We start from the raw sequence: 19,734 nt of genomic DNA, 5'->3' as shown, positions 1-19,734 counted from the left end.
AATTGGTAATCTAAAAAACTTCAAGTGTGAGCAGTATAGCAATTCTGACAAACCTTAAGGATTAATAAATCAATGCAATACATTATTCCATTACTGCAAGCATTGTGAAAATGACTAGTGCCATTGCTACAATGGACAATTGGTGTATTTGGTTTATATTTTTCTACTGACGTTGTGCAATCCACCAGAGAATTTAGCTGAATTTTGTCAATAATCCAATGCTTTCACAAGCACTGTCAGTCTGTACACTGCTGTAATTTAATCACCATTGCTTTTATTACATTGGTGCATTTGACCTTGGGGTATCAAATAAGTTAACCAAGTTGTACCAAGAACATTTCTAATGTTAAGAAAAGTTTGAAATAATGAAAATTAAGAGGAACAGACAACAAGGACACAACTTCTTTCAAAATTGTATGCAAATTGTTCTGCTTTTGCCAGACTTAACCATATGTAAATAAATCTCTGTGTAAAGCATGCAAATATGTTCTGCCCTTAGAGGTGCCAAGGTCTGAGTCTGAACTGAAAATTAAGTGCTCTTGTGTTGCCTTCAAACTTCTGCAAGCTCTTGTTGTTCCTTATAGAATTGCATGAACTTTCTGAACCTGACCTCTTTCATTATTTAATTGTATCCATGGTGAAATATTGAAAAAAAGATTTTATTGAGATCCTACTGAGGAGAACTAGGTGAGAACTCAGTGCAAAAGATTATTTTGTCCAACCCACAGCGGGAGAAGAACAGCCGTCAAACTGTCCAAAAACCCAAATATTTGAAAATGCCCAATACCAACAGCTACAATGTCCTCTGGGGAAAAATAGCAATTTTCTTTCCATATTAGTATGTAGAGGGGTTGATGTGAAAGAAAACACAAGGAATGAATTCAGCTGATGTCATTAAGCCAGGTGAGGTGTGGGTGTTTGGAAAATGGGAATATAAACCCAGTGGCACAGCGACCAGATGGTGGCTACATGGTTTAATGACTATATTCCTGCTCTGGCTCAGACTGCCCACACAGGGACTTCTTCAAAGACAGGCTGGAATCTGCTGGGCGCTGACTTTACAATGAAGGGATTTCATCTAAAGTTAAGGGCATCTGTGGTTCAGGGATGCATATGAAAGAATAGGTTGGGCTACTAAAACGGTTTTATACTGTGGATAACGAGTTGCTGAATGTTGGCGCTACAATATAAAGTGCTATCATGCTGCTACAAAGTTCTTAAGGAGACAAGTCATGCACTATTGTTAAAATGCTGTGACAGTGACTTTTACATCACTGCAGAGGGGAAGTGCTTCCTGTATATAATATGACCTTCTGAATAATACTATTGAGAATCATACAATTTAATACAATTAATTATCTTCTTTGCAAATTCATGATGACAAAAATGGTTATGCAGGTTTTCTGGATATATCGATTAATCATTTAATCTATAAAATGTCGAATAATAGTGACAAATCCTCACCACAATTTCTTAAAGCCCACGTCTTCGAATTGCTTCTTTTGTCCATCCAACAATCCGAAACTCAAAGACTCTTCACTTACTGACACAAAATACCCCCCAAAAAGCTACAAATGTTTGTAAGCTTGATAAAATGGATGATCAAGCAGTCTGTGAGTAATTATCTTCTCTTTAATCATCTAATCTTAATCAATTAATTTACTAATCTTTACAGATTTAGACAAAACCACATCCTTTCACTACATTCTAGTTGATCAGTGGCAGAAATTATCAGCCTAAAAATTGATTTTTGGTCAGTTGAAAACTAATTGCCAAACCTTTGTAAATCAGTAGGTTTTTTTTTAGGAAATTTTTAGGCCAACATGAAAAAAAATCCATCTTCCTGAAATTTGAAAATTTGCTTTAGTTTGGTCTTCTATTACAATTAACTGAATTTCGGCAGGTTTTGGACAGTTTGTAAAAGGCATACAGGAAATTATGTCATCTTTCCCTCTTTCTCTACTTCACTTTTTTATCCACAGGACCAAACAATGAATCAGTTAATCAAAAATAACTGCAAACATAGTCTGAATTGGAGGGGAAGAACCATTTAAATTCTCTAAAAATCAGAAATCCAACAAAGACTGGCCCACTTGATGACCAACTGACAGGGCGTGCAGAGGGCTTCCTTTTCCAGTTCTTCAAATAAATACTGTAGTCACTTTAAATGTATAAAAATGAATTCAACTGCATAAATACCTCTATCATTATTTCAGACCTCTCTAACGCAGACGGTGGCGACGGTGTAGTTGTAGGTGTTGACACTCATCTGCATTTGTCCAACGCCATTACTTTGGCACAGCTTTCATGGGTTGACAAAGTTTGTGAAACTCAGAGAATTGCAAAGCACTGTATTAAAAAAGGTCTTAGCTGCTTGTCCCTTATCTCTTAATCTGGTATCAGCAAATTTCACACTGACATTTCATGCAGAAGTTGACAGTTTCCTAGCTTTAATGAGACTGCATCCACAAATTAGTGCTGTAATTGGATTATTAGTTTACATTTGTTAGGGCACAGAGAGCCAAAGAGGGACATGCAGTGCACTGTAGTCTTTTGGTCCTTGTTGGACGGTGGCAGGTGGTGAACAGCAGCTGGCTTCCCTTGCTACTTCACTCGGGTCAGAACTGTCCGGATCCAAAAACTCCCAGCTGCCCTGTTGGTCTGCCTGGCCACCGGCATCTCCTGTCTCTCTCGCTTTGTCTGTTTTGCTAACATTGTCTAACTCTACATTTGTGTTACTCTTCTTCTTTGGCTCTTGTTAGCTGTCTGATCCATTCCTTTGTTTGGATATGTTTCTCTTCACACTCCCTCTTCCTCCAAGTTCAGACATGTAAAAGACTTTTCTTATAAGACTTGAGGAAGAACAAGAAAAGTTGACTGTGTGGATATGAACAATGACCAACATAAGTAAGGCTGTCTGAATACCATTTTTGGTATTATGACCCACCAGACCAACCCAACCATCCCTTGACGCTGCCTTTTCTCGCTCTTTATATTACTGCACTAGACAGGCACTTTAAGAAGTAATGCTAGATGGGTAACAACAGCCTCAAGCTTAGAAACATAGGGCCATCAACCAGGCTGCTGTATTTCACACGTCTAGTGTGAGAACAGGCTGGAGGGAGAATTACCTGCTTTCAAGACTTCAAGCTTCAACAATATACTTGTAATAAGTGATAATAATAAGGCAGATGAGGATAGGCAGAGTGGGAAGGGAGGACATCGGCCACTGGACCCGCTTCCAAAGTCTCAAAACTCAACGTGATGTTTGGGTCAGTGTTGAGCTGTTTCAAGCTCGCATTCATCGCAGACACTATTTGTATGTGCAGGTTTTGAGACTACTTCAACGCTGTAGAGAAGATCCATTCTGTGCTCTTTTTAACAGTCTTTGCCTTTTTTTTTTTTTTTAGGGCAGATGAAGAAATGTTTTCGTCCTTTGAATATTGTTTTGGGCGCCAATTATCATGGCAATATTAGAAGCTTTGAAGCATTTGGGTCATCCCTAAATTGAAAAGAATATTAAGGGCTGTAAACAAGATAGTTTCACTGCCAGCCTTCTAACCATAGTTAAAACATCAGTGTCTTCACAGGGTGATCAATAGATTCAAGTCCTTCATCTCAAATCACATCTCAACTCAACAATGTCACTTCTAAAAGGCAAACAAAATACCAGCGGAATTAAAAATAACAGGTCTCAGGAATTGTACTAATGCCTCCATTCAGTCTGGCTCTCAGTCCTCATTAAAGTACTTCCTGTTGACATGCTTAGTTGATATTCTACAGATCACAGAGCTGCCCAAAGAACAGAATGTGTGAGAGCCTGAATGGATTGATCAGTCGCTCATTATACAGATCGGAGCTGTGTGCGTGGCTGTACATGATGTTTTTGATGGGGGATGCTTTGGTCAGCAGCCAGTCCAGGCACTTTCTGCGCCCCAGGCAGCATCATATGAAGTCATCCCTTGAAGGCATCCTCCCAGGCAATTTAAAGGTGCATCTAATTCCCACCTTATTACTGCCACACACAGGATCACTCAGCATCTAACTCCAGGTTCTGTGGACAGCTGCATATAATATCACCCTTTCTGGTCTGATGAGCTCCTCTGCTGTGGGTGCCTTAAAATAATCCCTCTCTTAACCTCACAAGCAGAGCTGCAATTTTGATAGTGAGATAGGCTCATCTGTTGTAGCACCGAGGATTCACTTTGAACCGACGGCCAAAAGCAATCAAAGATTTTATCTGTCATTCAAATTCAAGGTAATCTATTTATTTAGCTTTTCATAACAGGCTCATCTCAAAAGGGTTTAAAAGTAGACCTACCCAGACAAAGAACTCTTGGAGAAAATATAACAAATTATTACCAAGGATGGGATACAGTTCACACCAATCTTACCGTATTTTGCTGTTGTTTTCAGCCACAACATAAAAAACAGCTGAAGGGATTAATACTGATCATGTCGTCACAATGCAATGTTCTGCTAGGGAAGCACTGGGTCCACTTGACATCCACCAGCCATCGAAGCACTGTTTCAGAGCAAATACTTCCCCCAGTATAATGGCACTGTGGGTTTATATCCTTCTCAAGCCACCAATCCAAGGGTCCGAATGACACAAAAGAATCAACAATCAATCTTTCCTCAGTATTGCTATTAAAGTTCAGTACCTCAATACTGTTGTTTTATCAGTCCACTTTAATGCACACAACACTGGCTGTTTCCAGTACTATCCCAGTATGCGTCTTCTCTGTTGACTTTCTTCATCAGGAGCATGTTTCAGAAAGTTGCTGAAACATCATACATCAAAATTTCATGTCACAAATTTTCCTGGCCAAAATAATTTTGTTAATTTGTGAACCAGACTTGTTCAGAAACATCCCACGAATGCACAATCGGAACTTGAGCTGTTTGTCACATTCCTTGGCCCATTCCTGACTAAGTTTTTGTGGTGTGTCAGGGCACATTCTATTGTTGACGCCACTGCTGTTGTTGAGTGCCGTTGCCATGAGGGGGTGTACTTTGTACTTTGTACTAGTCTGTGTATTGTGTTGCAGTGTCATCCACATGAATGCCAGGACCCAAGGTTTCCCAGCAAAATATTGTGCTGAGATGAACAATGTTTTCTGTCATGTTGTTTGTAGGCAAATAGAGGAAAGAAAAAAAAATTGCAAACTTAGTTTGGGCAATGACATTATTAATCTCACAGAACACCTTTAGAGGAAATGGAAAGTTTATTCAGTATTTTGACATTCTAATTTAGGAATGTTGAATTTCAGGTATTTAACAAACCAATTTGAGTCGAAGTCTCAATTTAGACACATTACTGAATGACACAAATACGGACCATTTGTGTCAGCAATTCACTTTCCGAGGTCAGGTTAAGACAATGAAGCAGTCCTCCTTTCTGAAGCTGGGAGATATCGTTTTTATACTCTAAATCTAAAAAAAATAATATTTCTGTCTGTTTGATTTATATGAATGCTGCTGATTTGTGAGATATAGTTCAAAACATATTACAGTTAACTTATTCATTTAATTTCATTTACAAATATCAGACGCTTTTGTCGGTGGTGGCTGCCCAACAGGGTGCCGACCAGCAGGTCAGGAGCAGTTTGAGGTTCAGTTGCTGTGTCCCAGCAACTGAACTGAGACAGCAACTATCTTGTCCAAGGACACTTCAACAGGCCAGGAGACTTAAACCAGCGACCATCCAATAACAAGACACTGGCTCCACCCCTGAGCCACAGCTGGAAATACCAGACAAATAAATCAAATCAAGTGTAATTTCATATATGTTCCCTGTATACGTCGAGGTCAGACACGCATATCTTCTGGTTAGATGGTTAGTTTCCAGTACACAGAATATAAAACTATGTATTGATGATCATGATGAAAACAATATTGATGCTCATGTTCATGGAGCATATAGCCAAGAGATGATACAGTTTATTGGCTAACGAAGACATCAGACTCAAGTGTCTAATCATATATGCCTTCTGCTGGCAAAAACCTGTTGCATGAGTAAATGTTCACTTCACTCCAGGAGCTCATGTTTGTATTGTATGCTTTTGCAAAGCAGTCAAGTTCAAGTTTATATCCATGTCCGTCCTGACTTTGAGAAGATAACCTTTATAGTGAAGAATCTGAAGGAAAAATGTGTTGTGTGAGGTCACAGTGACTTTAACCTTTCACCATCAAATCAAATCAGTTTGGCCCTGAGTCCAAGTAGACTTATGTGCCAAATTCAAAAAATTTCCTCAAAGCGTTCCTGAGATATTATGCTCACAAGAAAGGGAAGGATGTCAGTTTAAAGTTATCTTGACCATTGACCACTGAAGTCAAACGAGCTCAAATTTCCTCTTGGCATTTCTGAAATATAGCATTCACAAGAACAGGAAAGATGTACATTCATACTGACAACCAGAAAACATACAGCACTGAGGCATAAAAATCATACTGTGATTATTTTTGAAAAGTACTGCAATATGATTCAGCATTACCGAGAATGATCGATTTAGTCTCACAGCTGTTATTTTTTCTCAGCAAAAACTATTAAAATCATGATGAGACATTTGTTAGGGTCTGTAGTAGTTTAGGCACTCTGCAGCACTGCAGTCCTTCATGATAACACAGTTTTTCACACAAATCCCATTTGTCATAAAAATTCAGCTTATTGTGATTGGGATGTTTTACTTGTCCATATTGCAATTTTGACAATATTTTGATTAACTGTGCAGCACTATGACTACACAGTATCTGCAATTTGCACAACATCTGAGACATTCAAAAATGTCCAAGTCATGATAATGAGGACAAAATCCACCCAAACTGTAATATGAAAGCCAACTGAGCCATCCTCCTCATACTGTCTGTATCAGAAGCCAGATTGTGGTCAGCTGGGTCTCCATGCCTGCAATGGCGCCACTCATCGATTATAGAAGGTTGCTTCACTAATGAGCGAAGGTCAACCCCTTCTCCATCCGTCACTGTCTTCCTCGCCATCATTTCTTTCCTGTTGGTTTCTATCCCTCTCTGCTCCTCTCTCATTGTCTGGCATGCAGCAGGATGTGGAGTGAGAGGAGGACATGTCAATGTTATCAGCATGCAACAGACGACAGCTTTGAGGGAGACCGTGACTTTCAGCTGCTGCCCCTGCGGCTAATTACCCACTCTCCTCATTGGGTGGATCCCCACTCGCCTCTTTGCAAAATAAACTACCAAGCTATGGGCGGCCATCTTGCATGTTGAGGCCAACGGCTTTTTAAACTTTGTTGTGACACTTACATTATTAATGCAGAGGAGCAGTGGGTAACAGAAGATGTCCCCATTTTGATCACGTGACCAAAAAGCCCACTTGCGTTACAGAAAAGGCTTTTAAAATCATTCCAGAATAAAGTCAGAATGTTGTATATAGTTTTATGGGTATTCTGATTAGATAAATGTGTGACAAATGTTTAGTATGTGTGTACTTTTTTTTTCAAGAGCAATACCGATATTCATAATTGAGAGCAATTTATATCAATTTGTTGGCAGAAACATTTTCATAAACACATTTTACAGTAAAAATATAAACCTGTCAATACTCTCTGGTGCAAAAAATACAGAGATAGGCCAATATATACTACTGGAAAATACTGGAAACATATTGGGACGGGGTTCTGGCTCTGCTATGACCTGTAGGTTTCGTCTTACCCTGGGCTGCTTGCTTGTGTTTTGTGTTTCCCTTCAGGTCCTGGTATTGCAGCTATTATAGACTGTACAAGTGCAACTGGTTGCACCTGACAAGTTCACTAGAGTGTATTTTGGATTAGCTGTGTCAATTCCTTACTGCTCTCTCTCTTGATTGCTGGTTCTTCCACTTGCATATGTTTGATCTTGTTTTGCCTTTAGGATATACAGATCTAAGATGTATGAATTCTGGGGTTAAGGCCAAAATGCTTCTTTTTCAGGTCACATTGACCTTTGGACTTTCACAATGAAATTCTAGTCAGTTTATCCTTGAGCCCAAGTGGACACTTGTTCTAGATTTGAAGTTCCCTCAAGGCTCTGCTGAAACATTGCATTTATTATGATGGGATGGATGGACCAATGGGGGTTCATAAAGATGGATGAACAATACAAAACACACTGCCTCTGGCCATGGCTATGATACAAGTTAAGACAATACATTTGCAGCTGCGGAATTAAGTGAAATCAATATTCACTATAACTATGTATTGTTTTGTTTGAATAACCTTGATTTTAAGACTGAGATAAAACACTTCGTTGCATGTATATACAAAGAAACAACAGTTTTATAGGCATTCTAGCAAAGATCCATTGGGGTTTAGTAAATATTTAAGATCAGGTTTGTGAATTTAATAACCTAATCAATGAAGTCACGGATTCCATTAAAATTCTTTACAGGGAGAATAAGTTTGATATTTACTACGCCGGGGTATAAACAGACTATAATATACCTGAAGGGGAATCTGATCAATACCAATAACTCTCACTTCAGCAAGTGTGATTTCACTTTCTGACCCAGGCTGCTTTTCCAAAACAAAAAGTGTCCATTCGCTGGAAAATTATAAGGATGCTTTATAATTAGTGTCTGTTACAGAGCACAATAATGCATAAACAGCCGATGCAATTATGTGATTCCTGGTTTGCAAAAGAAGTTGTTTGTGCTTGTAGATCACTTAATGCTGCTTTGAAATTTTAGTGCAATGCACTAAGTGTTCCTTTTCAAATTAAAATTAAATAGTTTACACGAACACGAGCCCATAAAACTCAATAAGCTCATCACTCACATTCCAAGGATGCTTAATTTTAAGGAACAATGCCTGCATGATATCAATATTATTGCTCATTTAGCAGCTAGACAGACCAACCAGACTGACATCTGGTACCATAATTCAGTAAGCTGCCATCAATTCAGATGTATTCAGCTTGAAATTTCATTACTGGACAACTGATATCCACAGACATCACCCAAAAGCCATCTCAGCTTTCTATGGATGTCTTTGTGGTCTTTTCAGGCAGTTGCTGTGGGAAATTGAAGAAAGAGTCTCAACCAATTGCATTTTAATCAACCGGGTGAGCAGCAACAAATTAGTTTGCTCTAGAATTGATGTCGTTGTTAAGTTTTATTCCATACTTTGTTTAAAGTGCCAGCCAACACTGAGTTATTTCTAACTGTGATTAGAAAGTATGGGAGTTGCCTCCCTAACAACACAGCTGTACATCAATGGACTTAAGGAAATGGTTACAGGTAAGACAAAGTTTAAAAAGAATTACAAACTCAGCTGGTATTTTCCAGTTTAGTAAGAGAATGCCGGATTATTTTATTTGGATACAGTGCATTTTAGATTAAATCTCCCAGCATCGGGATCTTTGAACAAATTAAAGCACTCTAGGCTCAATTTTGGTTATTGCAGTCTCGGTAGCATCTGTGGCCACTGCAGCTGTGGTGCTTCTGCATTTATAGGCTTGGAAGTTGCTGGTTCCCCTAAAATTTCAATTCGGTGAACAACCTGTATAATCATCTCATTTACATTGGTCCAATGATATGACATTTTCAGGGCAGATACCAATACCAATTATTTGAAATCAATGAGAGTGTAAACTGATATTTGGGACAGATTCATCTGCAGTAAAGAGGTGGTGTGGATTAAATCCTCCGTCTTTGTGTGTGTCATTTATAGACACTGAAGTTAACATGAAAGTCCATTTTAGGAAATACAGTAAGTTATGGTAAATCCCACAATCCTATTAATTCAAAGTCTGCAGGAAACAATGCCTACCATTACTAGATACTGTGAGAGATATCTAAAGGTAACAGCTACCGCAGTTCCACAACATCAGCTTGTATACAAATGGTCTGACGGTGATAATTGAGTTCTGAAAAAAACATCTGTTTAATTCACTACATTTCCTCAATTAATATTTCTATTAAAAGTCAGAAGAGAACCTTAAATTAAAGTTCAATCAACTGTGCAGCATTTGAGTCGTTAATTCATGGTTGAGTATATCACAAATTAAGGAACAAAACATTGACAGCCACAATATGCACTCCAAAGTAGGTTGAATATACACTGGATTATAAAATATATATGAATGGTATTGTTGTATTTGAAGATGCTCTATCCAGTCCAGTGTTTTGAGGAAACCAGATGCATGTATTTACAGCACATTAAGATTGATCCTCTTAAACTTAAGATATGCTGATGGATTTTGTTGTGTTCTCTTTCTCGAGCTGCTCCCAGCTCCAATGGCAGTGCTTTGATTGGACTATGAAATATAGTAAGAAGGGAACCTGCCAAGGGCGTTTTCTCGATATTCTACTAATGAACCATGACTGTTCTCCTTTATCAAGAAAAACAAACAAACTGGAGAAAAATACATGCACGCTGTAGCCACAGGGAGCTGCTGTCAGCTAGTCGGACTAAAGCAAATGCAAAGAAAACACTTAACAAGAACTAATGGGCTCTTTTAAAATAGTCTCAGCTTCTGTGTAATTTACCTCCCTTATAATGGTCACAGCTGACAGCAGCAGTGAAGATTAGATATGCTTTTTTCCACATGCCTGCACCCTCACTAGCAGATTGCGGTGTGTTTTTTCTGTTGTGTTTGGTACATTGTTAGGCTCAGCAGGGATATGCTGGAATCAGAATCGTGCTGGAGAGGTACCAAATAACATTTAGGATCATCTGTCTTTCCCAGGGTGGTGGCAGGGCTGCATGCTGGCTTCTGCATGCTACTGTCCTGGACAAACAGGACCACAATCATCTGTTATTGCCGCAGAAGCAAAAAATCTACATTACATTACATAATACATTACCCTTTTATAACACAGCAATAAATTACACTCAGCAGATGCTGGGTGCACTTTAGTTCTCTCACATGAGAATAATGTGTCACTTAAAAGTCAACTGTGCTGCAGCAGCTCATACCTGTTAGCAGCTGTATGGGATGCTGTCAGTATCTTAAAATTGGATTCAAATGGAGTCACATACTGTACAGGTATGTGATCGTATCAGCTTCAGAATCTTTGTAATTCAGCATTAGAAAAACTGCAGTGTCTTTCTGTAAAATAATAGGGCTGGACAATATATTGATATTCCATTGTTATTGTGATAGGAGATTATATACAATCTTAGATTTTGGATATAGTTATATCTTTATACAGCATAACTGTTCTCATTTCCATGTTTAAAGGCGAAATTGCAGCGATGAAGTCTTGACTGCTCTGGTTGTTCTAACACTTGCCTCTACCCACTTGTCATTATATCCACATAACTGATAATCAATTAAAAATACTGTAATAATTAATTTTGCCACTCAGACCAAACAGACCATATTCAGAATTTGGTCCTTTAAATGAGCCATCAAGAATTCATTAAGGTTGTAATCTCACAACTACACAGTCACCGCCCTCAGTCACTCTCCCAGCAAAGTTGTGATTGCAAAAAGCTGGTGGCAGAGCAGTGGGCTGTGGCTGCTCAGGCCTGTGAGAGTAGACCAATCACAGCAGACTGGCTTGTTTGGAAGAGGGGGTGTTGAAGAGACTCTAAAACAGAGCATTCAGAGGGGTGGGAAGGGTGAATATTTTGAACATTTTATACTTGACACTCCAAATAAAAGTATGAACCTGAGAATTAGCATAATACAGGACTTTTAAATTGTCCAAATATATTGTGTTGCAACCCTTGCTGCCTAATCCCACTGGCTGGACACAACTTGATCATACTGGTCCAAGTCCAGCTTCAGAAGAGTAGCTTCTTCTACATACAGCTAGTGTGCACTTTGTTATGGCTACGCAAGAAGTCAGTGAGAATCAGTGTGGAAAGGATCAGATTTACAAAAGGAGGGTTCACTAAGAGCAGTGAGGACGCCTATTCATTTTTACTTCAGATAGGCAAGTTGTAGATCAAGAAATGTATTCAGCTTTTAAAAGCCACTGATGCTGAGGAGCTGACCTCGAATACACCTGCCAGATGGCAGATTCACAGCAGCTCCATCGCACATACTCAAAGGCTTTTAGCTGAAGGAAATTCAGTGTAATATCATGCTACTTAGGGCCCAGTACCCGCTAGGGGGCCATGACTTCAGGAATCAAACACTTAAAATCTGAAAGGTCATAACACCTGATCCCAAAAACACTTATTATGCTATCACCTCTTCCACAGCCATAATAACAGGCCACAGGTTTTTACCCTTCAAACACTGCCCCATATGATCTATAAATGCCCAGTGAATGACACTTGTGCAGGTACATTTTAATTTGACTATTTCTGACATGCAAGAGCCACCTTACTGCAGCATGTTGCATCTCTGACAAGAGGCACTGAGGCAGGGGGTTACAGAAGTGGCAGACGGTGGTACTGGAGCTGTAATTTGGACTTTCATTTAGGGCACATAAAGAAAAAAATCCACGCTGAGCAGTGGAGACAAATATTCGGACAAAGTCAAGGACTTGCGCTCTTTCAGAGGACCCCTACAACTAAGAGTTACAAAATACTTTCATCTAGTGTTCATCAACTGACCTTGACATGCATGAAACAACAGATGCCAAATGTTCTTTTGTTTTTTTTTTATTTAAAGTCATCGGTTTGAAAACTGTCTGTACTCAAGCCAATGCCTTCAGGAGGCTGTACAGTAGATTTCTTAAGAGCTAAAACATGTATCAATACAACACACATCATTTCACAGCAGACTGAGGAGAGTCAGACATGTTCCCTCACCGTCATGACTTCATTTTCTTTTATCCATTCCATTATTTGATAAGGAATTTGAGTCACATCACTTCTGTCAATACGGCCTATTTAAACAGCTGCGTGCTATTGACTGTTAATGAGAGAAGCTGGAGGAAAAACATGCTCCTCGCTTCAATGGATTTATTGATGCAGTAAAGAGGCATATGAGAACATTTTAAGGAGAGTTATCGTTTGCCTTCCCTGCAGTTGTATACACAGTAAATACTTTATGTTTATGCCACTATTAGTGAACAGGCGGTCTGGGGTGTCGTTTAGCCCAACAAGGATATTGCCTGCATCTCCAAAATGTCAACTTTGTTATTAGCTTGGCCTTGGTGCATCTTTTGATTATTCACATGGCGTAAAATTTGAGTTCAATATAGCTGAAGGTTATAATCAGCCCATATGCCTTCATTTGAAGACATAACAAGAGCATCAGCAAAACAAGACTTACCAGGCCTTTATCTGGGAGCAACAGTATGTCAAATCTCTGCTAATGAGCTACTGCTGACTGGCAGGTTGTTAAGTTAGAGCTGATTATCTGACATCAAAAGTCTGACACTGCTGATATAAGACACATCTACAGAACTCTGAATTCTATACAAATCAGTGCAAAATGTATTAATGACTGTCACTTACAATATTGACATTATAGTTGCACACTCACAGGTGTCACTGTGCACCTGATTGACTGTTTAGATTTCTGCACAGGTTTGACATGGGCGGAGCTATGTTGGAATTATGTGAGGCAACTAAACTTAATGATCCAACAGAAAAGAAGATGGTGCAAGCTCTATTTTGCTGGGCTTGTTTAAACCTCTCAGACGAGGTTTTATCGCACAAAACAAGTAACAAACACACGTGTCGATTATTGGATTAACAAAAGCTCAACTGGAAACCACTTGGATAATTAATTATCAAAGTTATTTTCAAGCAAATGTGCCAAAAAGCTGCTTGTTCTGATTTCATTGGTAGGAGAGATTTCCTGCCTTTCTGTGTTCACATTATTTCTAATTGAATATTTTGTGGTGTTAAAGGTTTGTTTTGATAAGACATCTGAGGACAGCAGAGGAAAACCGATGAGCACATAAAGTATATCATGACAGAAACTAGTCAATTACATAAATAATCTGCTTCTAAAATCAATAATATGTCATTGCGAGAGCAGAAACAATTTGTCTATTGAAAGAAATTGCATTTTCATAATAGATTAACTGCCATTTTTCCAAGCAAAAATGTCCAACACCTGCTGTTTCCAACATCTTAAACATAAAGATGTGTTGCTTTACTTTGTCATTTATGAAAAGAAATGTCTTGCAGTTTCTGACTGTTGGCAGGACAAAAGGAAAAAACTGAAGACATGGAATGAAGGGAAACTGATGAGTGATGATTTGTTACATGTTTTTGATTAAATCATTAATCAATTAATTGTGAGACTAATTGTTAGATTAATCGATAAGAAAAACCCCATTAGCTCGAGTATTAATTGCTGCCCTTGCTTGAACACAATACATGACGAATTAGCTGCTGAAGTGAGGCTCATACCCACTACATAAACAATATATAAGAGAACAGTGGAAGCTGTTAATTAACAGAACATTAATCAGCATTTATAAAACTGCAAAACTTTTCTTAGTTCCAGCCTTTTAATGTGCAGGTGTTTGCCAGTGTGGACTATTTATAAGCTGCGGGGGAAAAGAAGCCACTTAGAAGAAAGCACACAGGGAAATGTGACAGCCGTTTTTTACTATTTACTGGCATTTATAGATCAAGCAATTAACAGAGAAAATCATTAGAAGATTAATTAATTATCTGCCAATGATTTTCTTGATTAATAATGTAAAAAGTCAATAGTCACAGTGCTACAATACATCCTGGATGTACATGGTGTACAGCAGAATATAAATGTTATGTCGAGGGAGAATGGCCTGAGAGCACCACAGAAGTTTCTTTCAATAACTTCAATAATAAGAAACGTGGCAGGACTACGATGGATCGGCTGTAAATGTTATAACCTCACACTTCACATCCACTCACCTAAAACATTAGAAGAACTGCTTCATCCCAACATGATATTAGTGTGCAGCTTTGTTGTAAACTGTAACATAATAAACTCTTTTGGTTCATTTTTCAACTTTGCCAGTGAGCACCAGTAGCGTTAGTATAATTCATCTGGAAAATATCTAACAACCCTGCATTTTTTTTGTTTGATTGCTAATTGTGTCATGTTTTAATATGAAGTGTTAGAGTGAATCACACTGCAGCCCTATAAACAGTTTCAGCCGTGTTTAATAATGTTTGTCTCATTACGGTAAGAGCTGCAGGGTGTTGCTGCTGCAACAACTAATATAATACCATTTCAACCTCTGAAAAAGAACTGTTTTTTCTAATTTTGAGCGTGCTCAGTTGAAGGACTGCAATCACTAGAGTTTCGGCGGCTTTTTGCCGTGAGGGTGCTCTCAAGAAGAAACAATAACCATCTCGCTCTGAGCTTTATCCCTCTGAGTAGTCCAAAAGATAAAACTGTGTGTTATGCAGAGAACTTGCCAGTGTTTTTGCACTGCTGTAAGTTAACAGTGAGCATCATTAAATGAATTCCAGCAGGTCTGCAAAAATGCTGCAGCATGCTGATTCATTTTACAGATTTGAGTGACAAAGCTATTCATGTGAAATACCTTTGTTCTAATCTACTTGTCAGCTACCTCAGGCTTTTTTTGATGTAGAGATAAATGAGAACAGCAGGCATGAAGGTAGTTAATTATTTTTTGCTAGAGGACATACAGTATATTCCTTACATCTTTCTGTCCTTCCACCTTTCCTGTACAGTATTTCTAGTTTATCTGAGGATGCAGCATTTATGCTTAGAGCGATCATTCACCTCAAATCATAAATACATACTTTTACTCTTACCTGCAGTCACATTTATCCATCTAGATTGATTTGGTGTGAGCTGAGTTTTGGAGATATGAGCTTGGCAATATCTGTCTTCTCCCAAATATAATAAAACTAGATGGCAAATATATGTTTCAAAAAACCTAACAGCAATATTTCTTTCCAGAAATCATGACCCAGTTACTCAAGATAATCCACAGACTGCTGAAATAATATACTGAGCAGCCCTGGTTCTATCATATTCTCTGAAAAATTCAGCAATTTACATCAAACCCATCTAGATCAATAAGTAGCACTACAGGTGCTGATCTATATTTTTTTATTTTAGTGGTGGTAGTAATATTACAGGTCGAGGTAAACCTTTCTCTATATAATATTTTGGATATTCAAAAATCCTGTTCATGTGATATTTTCTGAATTTGGCCTAATGTTGTGTGAAAGCGGCCGTCTAGATGCTAATGGCTCAAGATAACTCAAGTGGACACCATTTAAATGCACACGTCGGCTCAGATATTTGGTGGGCAGCTGGTGAAAATAACACAAGGCAGGATACAGGAATACTAATATCAGTGAGCTGATTGGCTGTTCTCCAGAGCCAGTGAAGGGGAAATTGTGGGTGTGGACTGGATGCTGTCGTCAGCCTTCCACTTCCCCCTGCTGTAAGAGAGGTCACATGACATCTGTGTGGAAAAGCCTCTGATTCCAACATGAGTAACCGCGGCTCAACATGACTTCTGTGTTTGAGCCGTGTGGAAAGACTGAACGGCTTTTTGGGACATTTGGACACATGACAGCTAACTGCAACCCTCACAGTAACCAAAACCAGGATTTTCACTCTAACCATCAATCACAACCATTTTCTCAGTCTCTGTATTGCTGGAACTACTGTGAATTAGTGCTTAGAATAAATCTGTCAAAGCCTGTCTGACAGCTTATGTGTGATAACAGTCTGTTCATTAGATACAACTTTGCTGATTCCTCCTGGGCCACCAAAGCAGTGGACATGAAAGGAAATGGCAACAAAGCACAGAAAAAAGCAAAGAGTTGATGTGCAATAAAGATAAACTCAGCCTCCAATTTCTGTATTACTATCATGAGATAGCATGAAAATATGTATTCCAATGTGTATGAATAGGCTATTAGGAAGTACTGGGAAAGAACCAACTGAATAAGTGATTATAGAGGGGGGAGAGTGAAAGGCAGGCTTGCCCCTCAGTTGTTGCCACCACTGCGGTGCACTTGAGCAAGGCCCTAAACTCCAACCGCTGCAGAGGATCTGCTCAGTGGTCAGCAGATCAGACTGTGGTTATACTGAGCAGCTACCAGGTGTGAATGTGTAACTGAATGTGTTCCTAAGGGTTTATAATTAAGTGATACAAATTAAATGAATTACAGTCAGTGTAAATTAAAACAAAACTAGAATGGTACACAGCAGCGCAAATGCGTCTGCCAGCATCCAACAATTCTCTTTAACTCGATCAAGCCTAATCCAATATCAAACTCAATAATTCTGAGTCACTTTCACCATAATAACCATAATTTAAGATCACTAGATCTATGATCCACATGGAATTGTGATCACTCACAGAAATCAGCCACCGAAAAAGGCCTGATGTTCTACATCATGAATTAAAAATCTCACAGTACGGGGTCTATTCTGGGCTGAGACCCATCATCCATCCGAATGCATGGAAATCTATACAGTTATATTTTGTTTGATCCTGTTAACCACTAACAAATGAACAGACAGGTAAAAATGTGACTCATTAATAAAATATGCTTTGGTTTATGTTTTCTACTGTCGTTATCGATTCATCAATGCTCGAATTTCACATTCGAGCCAAAAATACGAAACACTTCTTCGGATTGCATCCCCAACATGAATATGATATTTGCTTCAAAATTTCCTTCCAAAACTTGACAACATCCGCTTAAATCATGACACTCTGTGTGTCTTGTCATTCACACACCTCAATGAAATAAATATTAGCACAGAATATTATGTCCAGACTTGTTCTTAGTGCTGACCTCATCACTCTGTATCAGCATAGACTCAAATAATAAACTTTCAGGTTAAAATCACATTACATACACAGCCTGATGACAGCTATGACATGGAATCTACTAAGCACAAGCTGGACAACAACTCCTGTGTGACCATCCACCAATAAAGCATGTGCACATTTCTACAAATATCATATATTCAGGATGCCTCACATTATCAATAACCTCAAATTAAAAATGCCAAATATTCGAGATTTAAATATCATGCATCATAGCAGGATGATGAAAATGCAATTATGATATGCAGAATAATAAAGCAAGGTGTCACGTCACTTTAAGTGGATTTTTCTGTAATATTGAGCTGAATATGAACTGTGAGGTGACAATGTGAGTATGGCTACCTATTCTATTCTAACAGCTGGTCATTCTAGAGGCCAATATTACACCGAGTTAAATTATATGAATGAGCTGTGAGCAAGGCAGTCAAAAAAGCCAATATAAAGTATAATATTAGACTCTACAGGACACACAAGGCTGGACTGAACTAAGCCCTCAAAACAATGATTATAACCTGAGGGGAAATATGCAAAGTTAATTATGTCCATAAAACTCATATGAGAAGTCATATTTCCACTGTGTAAACAAACAACATGAAAGCATCATAACACACCTGCCAATGAAAAATGAGCTTAGCCACAACAAAGTCGGCTCATTCATAATTAATACCAATGCAAACAGGCACAAACAGCAAAGGCAGCAGCCTCCAACAGAAATTAACAGCAGGAATATACTGAGAAAAAGCAGATCTGAAAAGCCATGAAACAAGCAGCGCAGCCGCCTCAGAACAGCACACAAACCCAAATAAACAGCGCCAAGACATCAACTCAGATAATTAGAAAAACCAGCAATTACTTAGCTTGTTGAAGTGAAGCAGTGGTCTCTGGTGTCCCGGGGGAGGACAGCAAACTCCCAACTTCTAGACTGAAGAGAGAAACATCCAGAACCGAGGAGGGAGAGCAGCTCAGCCGCCATTACTTCATCCACAACACGTCCTGGGGGCACACGATGGACCACACAGAAGTTAAGCTATGCTAGTTTAATAAAGGCTTGTAAGGACTGGAACAGAGGAGGCCAGATAACCACGATGTCACAAAAAACATATACACAATAAGCCCCGATTGTTCTACTTCTGAATGCAACTAAATTACAGTGAGGCCTGATGCTGAGTCACTGGAGATATCCCGACTAACAGACGTGTTCCTCACATGAGGAGTTACCAGATAATCAGTATGGTGCAACATTTCTGCCATGTTGAGTAAAGGTATTAATCTAAACCAATTCAACCACTTCAGAGCTACTGAACACAAACTAATGTTATTATAACTGTCCGCTCACATGATAAACGCTTTTGCTAACCAGCAGCCATAAAGACAAAGCTAAACACCGGAGTTAGCATACAAGCTAACAAGCTAGCTTTAGCACCAAGCTTCGTAGCTCGGCTGCAACATCATACGGCCAAATGTGTTACTGAGTGTTACTGTGACCGCCGCCATCTTAGCCTTGTGGTTAAAACACAGAATTAAACATCTATCCAGCAGGTTCTTACCTGTCCAGCAGAAAAGCAGCTAACTCTGTGTTCCTCTTGACTCCTTACAAATCCTGCAGCTCCTCCACCTCGGAAATGACTTCGATATTTATCCTCGTTCGTCCAATTCTTTGTTTTTACACTGCTTTTCTTCATCAGTCATCTTGTTTCTCTTAGTCGAGGGCAATGGTCGGCCATTTTAGGCTCCGTTGCGTCTCCGCCATTGTTACAGTTTGAGCTTGAGCTTGAACATATCTGACCAGGTGAAAGCACACTGCGCCTGCGTGGGGAGGCGGGGCTGCCCTGTATGCGCATGCGTGAGGGATAGTGGGCTGCCGTGAGTACGAGAGTGATTAACGCTTCAATCGGACACGCCCCTTGGCTCTGATTGGTTGTATTGATCCGGCAGGGGAATTCTTGCAAATCAGATTATAGCCAGTAGGTGGAGCCACAGACAGCCGACAGCTGATTTCGCCATAATAACTGTTATAGCTGTAGCAGCTTCAAAATACAGCACAA

At 39.1% G+C, this 19,734-nt stretch overlaps 1 long non-coding RNA gene across 1 annotated transcript in view; it reads right to left on the bottom strand.

Moving 5' to 3' along the window:
- LOC119007856 overlaps positions 1 to 19,511 on the bottom strand; it is a 198,191-nt gene extending 178,680 nt beyond the window's left edge. The window contains exons 1-2 of the long non-coding RNA XR_005071251.1: positions 19,237 to 19,511; positions 18,543 to 18,682 (exon numbers count right to left, since the gene is read on the bottom strand). This is a non-coding gene — a long non-coding RNA (uncharacterized LOC119007856). The remainder of the gene's footprint in view (positions 1 to 18,542; positions 18,683 to 19,236) is intronic.
- Positions 19,512 to 19,734: the final 223 nt, after the last annotated feature.

The sequence above is a fragment of the Acanthopagrus latus genome, chromosome 18 (genome assembly GCF_904848185.1).
Source record: "Acanthopagrus latus isolate v.2019 chromosome 18, fAcaLat1.1, whole genome shotgun sequence".
Lineage (NCBI taxonomy): Eukaryota > Metazoa > Chordata > Actinopteri > Spariformes > Sparidae > Acanthopagrus > Acanthopagrus latus.
This window is presented reverse-complemented; position numbering and strand designations above follow the sequence as displayed.